Source organism: Falco peregrinus, chromosome 4 (genome assembly GCF_023634155.1).
Source record: "Falco peregrinus isolate bFalPer1 chromosome 4, bFalPer1.pri, whole genome shotgun sequence".
Lineage (NCBI taxonomy): Eukaryota > Metazoa > Chordata > Aves > Falconiformes > Falconidae > Falco > Falco peregrinus.
The window spans coordinates 23,943,142-23,958,179 of record NC_073724.1 but is presented as its reverse complement, the minus strand read 5'-3'; positions in this window follow the sequence as shown (position 1 = coordinate 23,958,179).

Sequence of the window (15,038 nt, the reverse complement as noted above, 5' to 3'; positions counted from 1 at the left end):
AGTCTAGGACTGGGATTGGGTCCAGCTGTACCCAGACTCCTTTCTGAGAAGGACTTTAGAACGCAAGTTTCCTTTCTGAACCTCATGACTCAATGGGAGGATCTCCCTGACAGTTTTGTTTGACCCTGTTTTCTATGCAGTAAATAATCAAGTGTACCCTGCCATCTAATCTTGTTAAACTGCTGTTGCATTTACCGTAGAACTTTGTTAAGTCACTCTTTTATAGCAATAATGTATGTTGTTGCTTCACTCTTACAAGTGAAGTGTATTACTCCGTCCACAACAGATGGGCAGTAATGAAGGAATTCCTTGTTTTGCTTTGCTTGCATACGTGGCTTTTGCTTTACCTATTAAACTGTCGTTATCTCAACCCATGGGCTTTCTCGCATTTTACTTTTCTGATTATCTCCCCTATCCCACTGGGTGGAAGTGAGCAAGTGGCTGCGTGGGGCTTAGTTGCTGGCTGGGGCTAAAGCATGACAAGTGAAAAGAAAGCTTTAATAGATGAGTATATTTGGGATATAACAACCAGTACAGGCCACCTTGGAGAAAACCAACAGTAAAACAAGAGCCATGTGTACTACCAGATTGCTAATAATTGCTGTTTATATTTTATTGGTTCCGATTTGAATTGTTTACACATTTTAACTTCTTTTTTCTCCCCTTATTAAAACTGTGGCACCAGTGTATATTTTAGTCACAATCCACTTCTGACTTCAGGAAAAGAATTCAGATTCAGACATGCAAATCTCTACACTTATAATTAAGGAAAACTCTTTTGTAAAATGCATGCTCCTGTAAGTCCTGTAAGTGGAGGGGGTGTTCCTGTCAGTGAACTCTCCAATAGGGAATATTTGTCAGGTGGGTAATAAAATTAAGTATTTTGTTTTTATTTTTTTTTTTTCTTAGTCCCCCTTTATGCTTTACATATTTGTTTTGGTTATGCTTTGTCCTCAGACTTTGAACTTGATGTTTTTGATTTTCAGGTTCTGACCATTATCAATCCAAGTATATCACTGCACTATGTCTGCAACCCTGGAAGCACAACTGGCAGTTAAAAGTAGAAATGGCATGGGCTAATTTAGGATGACAGAGAAGAAAGTTGTCAGCACAGTTGAGACCAAAGGAAACTTTAGGAATCTATCAATATTAATTCTAGCATGTGGCTGAAAGCTCATTTTAAAATAAAAGAGAAAGAGTATGGAGGAAGATTAAAATGATTTGTCATGTTATTGACCAAAAAAAATTTTTGTACAAGTTTCTGTGTTCTGCCCCAGACTTGCTGTTAGAGAGTATTCAAGTCCTCACACTCTGAAGAACCTGAAGTAAATGCAAGCTTTTAAAATGTTGTTACGATATTTCTTGACTGCAGAAAGAGTGGAAAACATGTTATTTTATTAATGCTATCAAACATCACAAGCCTTACTTTCCACTTCTTGAAACTTGGTTAGTATGCCCTTTTAAATAAACAAAACAGTTGGTGTTTTATATTGCTGCCTGCCAGAAACTCCATTAGCAACAGGCTTATTGTTGAAATAATGATTGGTCCATTACAGTACTTTGGTAGTAATACAGCAACATTGTGCTATCTGTCATTTCAAGCACATGCATAGAAAAAAAAAAAATAATCTGATGCTATAGTGCTATCTTCTGCTTTCACTGCCTATACTGAAACAATTCTGTGGAAGACAGTTTTATGTAAGCTTCAAAATACCACCTGATACTTCAGTTTAGTGGCCAACATCTTCAAAGTATCCTGGAGACTTACATGCTTCAGAACTCCTGAAAATATCAAATGCCTTGCTTAGGGGATCTGACAAAACACTAAACAAATTAAAACCAGGGACCTAGCGAGCATCAGAGAAGCAACCACAGGTGGTTGAACCCTAAGAACTTTATTAGCTAAAACTTCATCAGTGAAAATTAGGGCACGCTGACTTAGCTGCTTCTAAGTCAAAGGTAAACTGTTATCTCTTTGTAAGTAACCCACCAAGAAGTCAACCAAAAAAAATCTCCCCAGAACCCAGGCCAGACTGAATGGGGTTAACATCTAAAGAGAAACAGGATTTCTTATGGGATGCAGGAGGGAAGTGCATTTGGGGATTGACTGAATCTTATTATGGAATGTTTAGGAGAAGGACCAAAGGCAAGGAAAGAGAGGGAAAAAGGTGTGTCACAGAGGAACAAGTTTGGAAAAACAGGGAAAAGAGCATAAAATGAATAAAATGTGTGTACACAGCTACTGGTCAGTTCACTTGAGGGAGAGCCCTGCATCCGGTCAGTGCAGACTGTCCCTTTTGCTTTACAAATCCTAGTCCTAGCTCTCTTCTGTGTGGGTGCCCTGTGTATTCCAAGTGTGTATTAACATTCACGAACCTCAAGATGGAGAATCCAGCAAGTAGGAAAGGAGGTCTGAGCACCAGATGCTGAAGTAGGACCATGAAATACCCACAGCATGAAGATCCAGGTGACAGCAACTGGAAGAGGAGGTACCTAGGGCCAAGTACTAGATAGACTGCATGTCAAAGACTGACTCCTGGAGAAATGTGTACGTGTGCATGCGTGTGTGCATGTGTGTGTGTGTTGGAGTGTTAGAGTAGATTTTAGTCCTGAGCATCTGGAGAGGAAGAACAGGACTAGAGCATCTGTGCTGTTTCTGTTTCTGTAGATGTCTGTAAAGGTGGTGTTCTCTGCCTGTGTTAACTTTGTGGTAAGCTGTGCTATTGCAGTGTGTGTGAGTGTGTGTGTGAGTGTGTGTTAAGACTCTGCTTGCCCCAACTGCTTGGCTGGACCTGGGGATGTGGAAATGCAACATTTGGCCGGGGAAAGATGATTCTACTTTTGTCCCCAGCCTTATAATATTTGGCAACCGCTAGGACTTTCCAACTGTATTACTTCGGTTATTATAATTACTACATACACAATATAAGGCTTCACTAAATAATAATAATAATAATTTAAAGCATAAATTCCTGTTTTGCAAGTATAAATGCTTGCATAGTGGTATTTAAGATGCTAATTAAAGAAGAGGAATAAATACTAAAAATCATAAAATAATTTCAATTTTCAGTCCTGTTTCAGTATTATTTTGGTTAAATTACAAAAATAGAGGTAACTGGTTATGCTAACAATATGGTTACCTATGGAGACTGGAAGAATATATGCAGGAGATGATAACAAAATGAGAGTTAGCTGTGAAATTGCAAAACAGTAGAAGAGAGAGAACAAAAAGACAGATATGCAAAAGGCAAGAAAGTCTGGAAAATTAGCGATAGTGAAAAACAGTGTAGCAGACATATTCAAGGAACTGCAGCAGAGTAGAAGGCATCAGTCAAAAAAACTATGGAACTTTGGGTTGCAAATAATGAATTTCAACAGCTGAAGCTCTGCAAAGAAAAGAAAATGTTTCCCTGTACTGAGCAAAATGTAATGTACAAGATTTTTCAGCTCAATATACAAAATATTCACAAGAAATTGAATTAAAATCAGAGGGCAGCAACTCAGAAAGAAAAAGACATCTATGTTATTAGCCTAACACAATTTTTCATTTATCAGGTTATTCAGAACAGAAAATTTTCCATAACTCTGTTGTCTAAGATCTATTTCCCATATACATTGTTATTTCCAAGACAATGTTTTCATCACACATGAGGAAAGAAAGGGATTATTACAAAGTTAATAATTTTGACTGCAAAATGTATTCTCTTGTTTATAGGTCACTCTGTACATTAGGAGGTAGTGTTCATATCTCATCCTATTTCTAAACTACTCTGATGCATATATGCCAGCTGTATTTTCTGTTATTATGATTGCTATATGCTTCTATATACGTAAGCATTTTTGTATTAGGTCTGGCTGAGCCGCACAGAAGCCCTCACAGTGCTGTGCTTGTTTTGGTAGCTAAAAAGATGTTGATAACACACCAGTGTTTTGGTTACTGCTGAGCAGCGCTCGCACAGCATCAAGGCTGTCTCTCCAACATCCTTTCCTTCCCGCTCTCCCCGCCCCCCCCCCCCCCCCCCCCCCCCTTCCCCAAGTAGGCCGGAGGTAGGCAAGATCTTGGGATAGGACATAGCCAGGAGAGCTGACCCAAAGCAACCAGTGGGATATTCCATACCATATGATGTCTGCTCAGTTATAAAAGCTAGGAGAAAGGAGGAGGAAGGGGGGACATTAGTTATTTATGTTATTTACAAGAACATGGGGATTTGGGATATTCAAGGGGATTGTCTGTGGGACTTCGCAAAACTCGGGAGGGAGCAAATAGGGGAAGGGGGTGGGGAGGAGAACAGGTGGGTAGAGTTATATATATATATATAAGAGGGTCCAGCTGTGTGCAGACCATGGCCGGTCAGCACGCTTGTCTGACCCCGCTTTGTGCCTGATCCTCCCTGCCTGGCCTATCTTCTCCTTAAATCCTGTGGCAGCTCTTCCTGTGCCTCCTCACTTGCTGCCCCTTGCAGATGTGAGCACTCTAGGGACAAGGGGCCAGCTACTGTGGGGGACAAGAGTGGATCTGGCATCAGATACCACATCAGGCAAGGGTGCAGGCTACCTGGGCCACTGGTGTTAGCAGACCGGGGTGATCAAGGCGAGTAAAGGTCTCTGTGCTGGCAAGGGAAGGGTATGAGTGTCTGTATCTCCCCAAAATCAGGTGTGGAGGGGTCCACATGTGTCAATCACAGCAAACTCCATGCTGGACCTGCCGGTGAGCAGGATGTCACAGGTCTGGGCAGGGGCACCAGGCAGGTGGGGGATCAGCTGCTTACACCATCCCTTAGCAGACAATGTGGCCATAGTTGTGTCTTTATTATTGGTTGTGTCTATTATGACTATCTTTGAAAGTAGTCATTTGGAGGAGTCAGAGCAAAAAACTTAGTTGATGTAAAATATTAATGTGAAGACCTTTAATTCTAGCACTTCAGAGGAATTAATTCAGCCTTTTGTGTTTCTGAAGTAATCTGTTACAAGATTTATTAGATTATATTCCAAATACCATTAAGCATGTACTGGTTTTGGCTGGGATAAAGTTCATTTTCTTCATAGCAGCTGCTGTGGGGCTATGTTTTGAATTTGTGCTGGAAACAGTGCTGATAACACAGGGATGTTTTCATTGTTGCCAAGCAGCACTTCCACAGCACCAAGGCCTTCCCTCACCCCAGCAGTGAGCAGGCTGGGGGGGCACAAGGAGCTGGGAGGGGGCACAGTCAGGACAGCTGACCTCAACTGACCAAAGGAATATCCCATACCATATGAAGTCTTGCTCAGCATGTAAAGCTTGGGGAAGAAGAAGGAGGTGGGGGGACATTTGGTGTGATGGCATTTGTCTTCCCAACTAACCATTATGCATGATGGAGCCCGGCTTTCCTGGAGATGGCTGAACACCTGCTCACTGATGAGAAGTAGTGAATGAATTCCTTGTTTTGCTTTGCTTCGCTTGCATGCATGCCTTTTGTTTTACCTATTAAACTGTCTTTATCTCAGCCTGTGAGTTTTCTCACTTAAACCCTTCTGATGAGGTCCCCCATCCCTTTGCGTGGGGACTGAGCAAGCGGTTGCGTGGGGCTTAGTTGCCTACTGGGGTTAAACCACAACAACCATAGTTGATTTCACAAGCTCAAATGCATTACTAAATTTATTTTTTTTTTATTTCCTTCGGTAATTTTAGATATTTCAAAGTTGGTAAGCAGCTTCATTTGTTCCAGAAGTCCCAGCAGCCAGAATATTTTTGTAACATTATTTTACTCTTATATATTAGGGTTTTTATAGAGGAACTAATTTCATTTTCTAGCCATAAAAAAATCAAAGCAGGAGCCCAGGGACCATTCAAGTTTATTCTAGACCAACTATCAGTAATTTGCCACATTTGCCAAATGCTCTGGCAGCAATTACATCCTAATCTTGCATTCTTTGAGTAAATCCGTTGAATTCTCTGTCTAAGCCTTTCCTGACATAAATCTGTTCAATATCCATACGCAATGAAGGGCAAACGGTTTACCAGTAATTTTATATTGTTTCATAAGGAATTATGAAATTACAATAATTTGCACTGCTACAGTGTCAAGGAAACTTGCTCTCAAATGATAATTTATTCTTGCTGATTGCTACATAAATGCAACAGGTAAAAGTAGTACTTGTCTCAGAGACTAGAATATTGTTATAAAGCAAAGATGCAGTGGATTGGTACACACTAAACAAACAAAGCAAGGAAACATTAAGGTCATTGATATAATTTTATTACGCTGGTAGTCAGGTAGCTGTCAAGTTTAAGGGGCATCGTAGCAACATAGAACTATTTCATATAAGTAAATTATAGGAGGAACAATGAATGTTTCTTAATGAGAATTATGGTTTAGTAGACTCTTCAAGGCCTCACTATCTCAAGTAACACTAAATAAAAATTTGAGTGATCTGATGAATTATTCCTTACTGAAGTCTTACCATAGCAGCAGAGAAGCATCTCCAAAGCCCTATTTGTTTCCTTCGTGGCACAGATTCCAAGACCAGAATTCCACAGATATAATTCCTTCTAACATTTCCTATTCTGACATTTGTTTTTACAAGGAACAGTAACAGGAAATCAGAACATATACCTATCCCATTATGTCCTATTTTATTTACTAGATCAAACAGACTTGAGGCTTTTTAAGGGCCTCTATTTTCTCCTCAATCTGTTCTTTCTGCAAAGGTCCAGAGATGACTTGATTCCCATAATATGCGTAATATTAATAACTGTAAGTATATTAGTATAAATAAAGATCTTGTGCTTAATTATGATTTTTTCAAGGTACTTACCTTTTTGGGATAAAAATGGAAGGCTTAGAGTGCAAGTTTTTGATTGACTGAGATACAGGCAAGATTCCTATGTTCTCTGTTATTATTTTTTTTACAAAAGTAGGTTTCTGTCTTATAGCTGCATTCTAAAATCCAATAATTTATCTGTACTTTCTGAATTTATCTCAGAAATGAAGCAAGGTGAATACATAGATATCTTGAATCTGGAACAGGAAAGATAAACCAACTTTTTTGAGAGGTTTATATCTGTGTCAATAAAATTAGTGAAAGCATCTTCAAATATTATTGTTGTACTGAAGAACAGAGAAAACTGGGTTGTTTAATTCATGTAGCTATCTTTAAAAAAATGATTTATGAGATTTTGTGGGTTTTTTTTCTTTTTTTTCCCCCTCCAATCTGTGCCTCTGTCTTTAGATTTCCAAAAAACGGATATCACCTTGGACTGTCTTTAATCTCCATGATTGCATGCACATGTTTTAGGATGAGAAGAATGGTTTCCTGGAAGTGATCATTTCTTTCTACTAACTTTTAAGGGAGTGTACAGGGATTAACATACATATATCATGTTTAGCCTCCTAGGTTAGAGTTAATGAATCCCATCATTATTTTTTGTGTATATTTTCAAATGACTTTATAGGAGTTTTAAGCATTAGTATATTAAATTATTAATTATAATTTATGTATTCTCTAGTGTTCATGTTCTTTATTGCCATGAACTCTATAATTTTTCTTATGGTTCTCTTATTTTAAAACCTTAAGTAGGCAAAGGATGCATTTTTTACTGCTTGAGAACATATTTATTAGAATATATATAAAAAATACTATATTTAGTAGACTTCCCTTCAGTAGACTTCTCTATAATATTTGTTCATCCACCATCTCAAGGAATGAATTGCTCCTCTCCTTTCCAGTCTCAAAAATAACCTCTGTAAAACTCCTTCACTTCTTATGAACCCAAAGGTATGTAAAGCTCACAATATATTTACATTTCATTCCATTAATGTAATTAAAATGTTAATAAAATATCTCTCAAAACAATCTGTCAGAGAAAGAAACACTGATTTAATTTTCATGGTGCACTCTGTAGGCTGCTAATCTTCCATTCTAGCAATAAAGAATATGCATTAGGAGGCTGAAATGCTGGTGGATTTATCCACCCACAAAAACCTCAAACACCTCCTGATGTACATTTTAATAAGCTTTTCTATATGCCCTTTTATTTTGCTTCTTTTATTATAATTCCAAAATTTTGAGGTACAGCCAAATATGCTACTTAGTAGCAATGTTATTGATAACATAAATGCATAAAGAAAATAAATATTGAGCATGAGGCATTATGGTTTGATACTTTTTCCTTCACAGTACAATAAGACGAAGAATTTACCAGACTACTCATGTTGTTTATGTTTGGTTGGTTGGTGTTGGGATGGGTTTTTTTGGTTTGGTTTGGGTCTTTTTTTGTCTTTTGGGTTCAAGGTGAATAGTAACTACGTTCTTTATCTTGATGTGGGATTTTCATCTTCTAGTGGCTTTAAAGCTGACCACATGGCCACATAAAAAGGACAGGAAGTTAAAAAGAAACAGTGTTTGTTTTTAATAAGAAGCTTACCAGGCAAAACAGAGAACAATGATGTGGAAGAAGGAAGAAAGAAAAAAGACAAGGTCACCAGACAAAGTGAGTGACTTTGTAACACTCACAAAAGTTTCCAGGCTTAAGTGAGGGAAGCAGAGTCAGGTTAACACTTTAGCCTCATGAAAAATAAACAGTTCACTAAAGGGATAAATATTTAAAAGTCTTGAAAAATGTAAGACAATTTTTTTTCAGTGCAGTTGTATAGTTCTTGGGTTTAATCTGTATCTAGTCGTACCAAAACTAATATCTTTTGATAGGGCTTCTCTTCTTGGGATAGGCACTGTCTTACATATGCAGAAGGCATATTGTAATCACAAACACCTAAATGTGGGAAGTTAGCCTAATGTTTGGGTTGGAGACCTCAGGATAGCTTGTGTCTAAAAGTAGTACCAAATAAGGCCTCTAGAGGTGGTGGCTGGATACTGTTCAGAATTAATATTGGGGGTTTGTTTTACTTTCCTTTTAAATGCACATTTAGGATCAAGATGTTTAAGCCAAGCAAAGTAGTCTAATATGCATTCAGCAAAAGGCTGTGACAAATAGGGAGATTTTTGGCTGCCTGGGTTCAGAGATGGGATGTTAGGATTGTCTTTCAACATTTCTAGGAACCATACTGAAAAAAAGTAAGATCTTGCCTTATAAGCTTTGCTTTAGTGATAGATTTAGCCTATCACAGATGGAAAAAAATCCCCACAATAAACCAATCAACCAACCAACAAAAAACCAAAAAATAATTCAAAAACCCCAGCACCAATCGGAGGATTCTTATGACAAAAATACTGCTTTTAAAGATTGCATTTTTAACCTAATTTCTTAAAGCAATTAAGGTTTCTTTCTGCTGATTCTGGTGCTTGAGCAGTTAATCTCTGTAGCAATAATAAAATAATGTAGACTATTTGAAAAAAGATGGTCACTTAACCCTGTACCATGACATTCTAGTTGAACTTTTGTGATTCAGTGCCTACACATTTTTCATTGTAAAACTTGGGTACATACAACAGCTACTCAAAGACAAATACTGTCTTTGTAGGCATACATAATCCTTTCTATGTAAATGTTATGCAGTACTCTTACTATTCTTAGCTTATTTCTTCAGGGAAGTGTGGTAAGACCCAATGAAGCGTGGACTGCTTTAACAGCATGGATTTGAAAAGCTTCACATTTCTGACTCTCTAGGTATAACTGAAATAGCACTTCAGAAAAAAATAACCAGAGTTTTTGATTTTCTATGTTACCATTGTTTTCATATGTATATTCCAGCATGCTACCATTTTTTCTTCACCTTGAGAGAATGCCAAAAAAGTAAAGGCTTTTTCACCAATGATTGTCATCAGAAATGTCTCAAAGGAATCTAAGTGAAAAAAAAAAAAAATTATAGACATACCACCCAAATTTGCAAGTGAGTCCTGCACAAGAGGTGTCTTTTCTGTAACTTTAGAAGGCATAACAAACCTGATATATTTTAGAGCTGTTGGCAAGTTACATGCTGGGTCCAGCATTTCCATATTTGCTGTTTATTCAGCTCTGCAAGAGATCTTTTCACACCCAAAACAAATTATCCTTAAAAACATGACAAAGGGTTGATTTATTGACTACTTGCTTTTCTACTTTTTCCTTTAAGCCTTTTTACAGAAATTTGCTGGGACTTGCCACCCTTATTCATAACTTATTTAGTACAACCTTCAGTACAATAGAGATGGTTAGAAAATATTTGAACCCCATCCAATCGAAAATGGAAATGGAAATAGAAAACTCACATTAAAAAAAGCATTTTCTATTTCTATTCTATTTTCCTTTCCAGTGACTGAAGACTGAAATTCCTTGGCCAAGAATGCCTGAACTCCAAATCACAGATCAGGTAGGTTGGAAGGGAGAGGTCGCCAAGTACCTTCCTTGATTGCTGTGATTGCTAAACTTCAAAGATGATAGATGGTAGCTCTCTAGTGCCATTATCCAAACCACCCAGCACCTTGAGTGTTCTGCTTCAGGTCCCATGGACTTTTATATGGCTTATGGCTTGTGATGTATGACTTGTAATTGCATAAGTACTCCTTACCCATGTCTTCCTCCACAATGGATTGCTAATTTGCTTCATTAATGTCTTACTTCTTGTCCTAGTTTCAGCTGGGATAGAGTTAATTTTCTTCTTAGTAGCTGGTGCAGTGCTGTGTTTTGGATTTGGTGTGAGAACAATGTTGATAGGACACTGATGGTTTTAGTTGTCGCTGGGTGATGTTTATACTAAGTCAAGGACTTTTCCGTTCCTTGGGCCCTGCCAGTGAGAGGGCTGGAGGGGCACAGGAGACTGGGAGGGGACACAGCCAGGACAGGTGGCCCAAACCATCCAAAGGGATAATCCATATCATATGATGTCATGCTGAGTATATAAACTCAGAAGAAGGAAGAGAGGGACATCTGGCATTATGGCATTTGTCTTTCCAAGTCACTGTTACACGTGCTGGACCCTGGCTTTCCTGGAGATGGCTGAACATCTGCCTGCCCATGGGAAGTGGTGAATGAATTCCTTGCTTTGCTTTGCTTGCATGCATGGCTTTTGCTTTACCTATTAAACCATTCTTATCTCAGCCCTCAAGTTTTACATTCCTTTCTGATCCTCCTTCCTATCCCCCTGCGTGAGGGAGAGTGAGCAAGTGGCTTGGTTGCTGACCAGGGTTAAACCATGACATATCTACATATATTTATAGAGCTTATATATACATATGGGATGAAATAAGTTTCTATGACTGACTGCAACTCACTTTTTTGAGTGTCATGTTTTCTGAATTAGGAATCATTAACTCTTTTTGATTAAGCTGACAGAGGAAGACTGAATATTCTTAATAACCTGGTATGCTAAACCATGACAGATCAATAATTTTCAGGTTTGCCTGTTCCGGCAGTGAGGGTATCAATTTCTATTTGGAAATCCACACTTTGGTCTTCTTACCCTTCTTTATGTGTTTTAGACCCTTATGAAGACTTGGTGACTTTATAAAGTGACAAATGCTCATTCTCTAATATTGGATGCGTTTGTTTTAGTAATTTGCCTACCTTATTATATTCAGCAGGCTCTGAGTCTTAGAAAATGCTATTTCACACTATTAACATTTTTTTTTAAAAAAACTTACTCATTAATGTAATAAATGGACAATGCCAAAATATATGAAAGGAAAATTAAACTTAATTGCTTATATTGCTCCATTTCTTTTTAGCAAAATAATGGTTGTTTTGGTCATACTTTTCAGTTGAGAAAATCAGAAGACATAGCTGTTTATAGACAAAGTGGTTTTGACTTTCAATTATGAAACTGAAAGGAATTTTTATTTGCTAGAGGATATTTTTCTTAATTAAGCATGTCCAGTAATTAATGATTACTCTTTAAAGGGCTAATCTTTCAGAATATTCATTATCCATTGCTACCAATCTTTGCTTTTAGTTATCTTAGCTTTTGGGGGTTTGTATTGGGGTTTCATGGAAAAATTTTGCTAGCAAGGGGGTTACAGGAGCGGCTTCTTTGACAAGCTGCTAGAAGCTTCCCCAGTGTCCAACAGAGTCAACACCAGCAGGTTCCAAGACAGACCCACCGCTGGCCAAGGCCGAGTCCATCAGCAACAGTGATAGCACTTCTGGGACATCATACTTAAAAAGGGGGAAAAGCCACCTGCACAACGGCAACTTCAGCTGGAGAAAGGAGTGAGAATACGTGAGAGGAACAGCCCTGCAGCCCCCCAGGTCAGTGCAGAAGGGGCAGGAGGGGCTCCAGGCGCTGGAGCAGAGATTCCCCCCCAGCTCATGGTGAAGCCCACGGTGAGGCAGGCTGTGCCACTCAGCCCATGGAGGTTAATGGTGGAGCAGATACCCACCTGCAGCCCGTGGAGGACCCTCCACCAGGGCAGGCAGATACATGGAGTCTGGGACACTGTGGGAAGCCTGCACTGGAGCAGGCTCCTGGCAGGACCTGTGGATCCATGGAGACAAGATTTCACGCTGGAGCAGGTTTGTTGTGTCCCCTGTGGGGGACCCATGCTGCAGCAGTGTGTTCCTGAAGGACTGCATCCCATGGAAGGAACTCACACTATCGAGGACTGTCCTTGTGTGAGGTACCCCAGGCTGGAGCAAAGAGAGAGTGTGAGGAGCCTCCCCCTCAGGAGGAAGGAGCTGTAGAGAAAATATGTGATGAACTGACTGCAACCCTCCACCCTGTCTTCCTATGCCATTGATGGGGGAGGATGTAGAAAAAAAATGGGAGTGAAGCTGAACCTGGGAATAAGGAAAGGATAGGGGAAGGTGTTTTAAGATTTAGGTTTTATTTCTTATTATCACACTCCAAATTGATTGGTAATAAATTTAATTTTCCCCAAGTCGAGTGTGTTTTGCCCATGAGAGTAATTGCTGAATGACCTCTCCCTTCCTTATCTCAACCCAAGAGCCTTAATTCTGTTTTCTCTCCCCTGGCCAGCTGAGGAGGGGAGTGACAGAGTGGCTTTGGTAGGCACCTGGCATCTAGCCAGGGTCAACCCACCAGGGACTGCATGCCCTTCAACTTTAGCTTCTCTGCATTTTCCCCAAGAGCCTTTCTGTAGTTATATATTATTATTCTTCAGCCCTTTATGTCACCTAGCATCGATTCTATACTTTTTTTCATTTAGGAAATGATGGCTCTATAAAGAACTGCTGGGTTCTGTGGATACACAGTGTAAAAGGTAAGTGGCTTTTTGGTTGTATTTTAGGGTATTCGGGGGAGGCGTGGTTTATTTGGTTTAGATTTTTCCCTCAAAACTAAACATGTACTGGGTTTTGTGTTGGTTTTTTGAAAAATGTTCTTTCACTGTGTCTCTAACACTGGTAGCACCCCCATTTCATAGAATCACAGAATGGTTTGGGTTGCAAAGGTCCTTAAAGATCATCTAATTCCAACCCTCTATCATGGGCAGGGACACCTTCCACTAGACCAGGTTGCTCAAAGCTCCATCCAACCTGGCCTTGAACACTTCCAGGGATGGGGCATCCACAACTTCTCTAGGTAACCTGTTCTAGTGCCTCACCACCCTCACAGTAAAGAATTTCTTCCTAATATCTTCCTAAATCTACCTCTTTCAGTTTTAAACCCTTGTCCCTTGCCCTGTCACTATGAGTCCTGGTAAAATGTCTGTCCTCACCTTTCTTGTAGGCCCCTTCAAGTAATGAAAGGCTGCAATAAGGTCTCCTTAGAGCCTTCTCTTCCTCCGGTTGAACAACCCCAACTCTCTCAGCCTTTCTTCAGAGGAGATGTGTTCCAGCCTTCTGATCATCTTCATGGCCCTCCTCTGGACCCACTCTAACAGGTCCATGTCTTTCTTTTGCTGGGGGCCCCAGAGCTGGATGCGGTACTCCAGGTGTGGTCTCACCAGAGTGGAGCAGAGGGGTGGAATCAACTCCCTTGACCTGCTGGCCACACTTCTTTTGATGCATCCTAAGATTCAGTTGGCTTTCTGGGTTTCAAGCACACACTGCCAGGCCATGTTGAGCTTTTTGTCCACTAGCTCTCTCAAGTTTTCTCCTCAGGGTTGCTCTCAAACCATTCTCTTCCCAGCCTGTACTGTTATTGGGGGTTGTCCCAACCATGGTAGAGGACTTTGCTCTTGAGCACTGGCCCACCCCTCAAGCTGTCAAGTTCCCTCTGGACAGCATCCTTTACCTCCAGTGTGTCAACTGCACCACTCAGCTCGGTGTTGTCAGCAAACTTGCTGAGGGTGCGCTCTGTCCCACTGTCCATGTTTCTGACAAAAATGTTGAACAACACCAGTCCAAGTATGGACCCCTGAAGAATGCCACTTGTCACTGTCTCCACTTGGACATTGCATCTCTCTGAGTGTGGCCATCCAGCCATTACCTTATCTGCCAAGCGGTTTGCCCATCAAATCCATGTCTCTCCAGTTTAGAGACAAGTCATGTCATGTGGGACAGTGTCAAAAGCTCTGCACAAGTCCAGGTAGATGAGTGTCAGTCACCATTCCCTCATCCACCAATGCTGTAACCCCATCATAGAAGACCAGCAAATTTGTCGGGCACAATTTGCCCTTTAGTGTTGGCTGTCATCAATCACCTCCTTATTTTCCATGTGCCTTTAGCATAGTTTCCAGGAGGATGTGCTTCATGATCTTGCTGGGCACAAAAGTGAGACTGACCAGTCTTTGTTTGAAGTTCTTAAAAAAGACAGTTATTAGCCTGAGAAATGAGCCTCAGATATGTTTATCCTAAACTGTTTAAATTGCTTTTGAATCTCTTTGTTCTTATGGTACTTTTTTTCTTTTGTCTTTGGTTATTACTCACAGTTTTATTCTTTAACTGAGCTTTGAAATCATTTGCTTAGGAAGATGTCATTTTACTTTTTCTTTTTGTGGTTTACCACAGACATGATTTATACTTCACTTGCTCTGATAATAGAAAGAAAGCCTTCACATTACCAGTATTGCATTATTTTTCTTGGGAAAAGAAATGTCATGACTGCCTGTCAGCACACCCCCAGGAAACAGACTAACTTTTATACCTCTCTTAAGGTTAGCAATGCTGTGGATCTGCGAGAATTATTAATAAACTTACAATTGGCTTTAAAACTACAAAGTGCTGT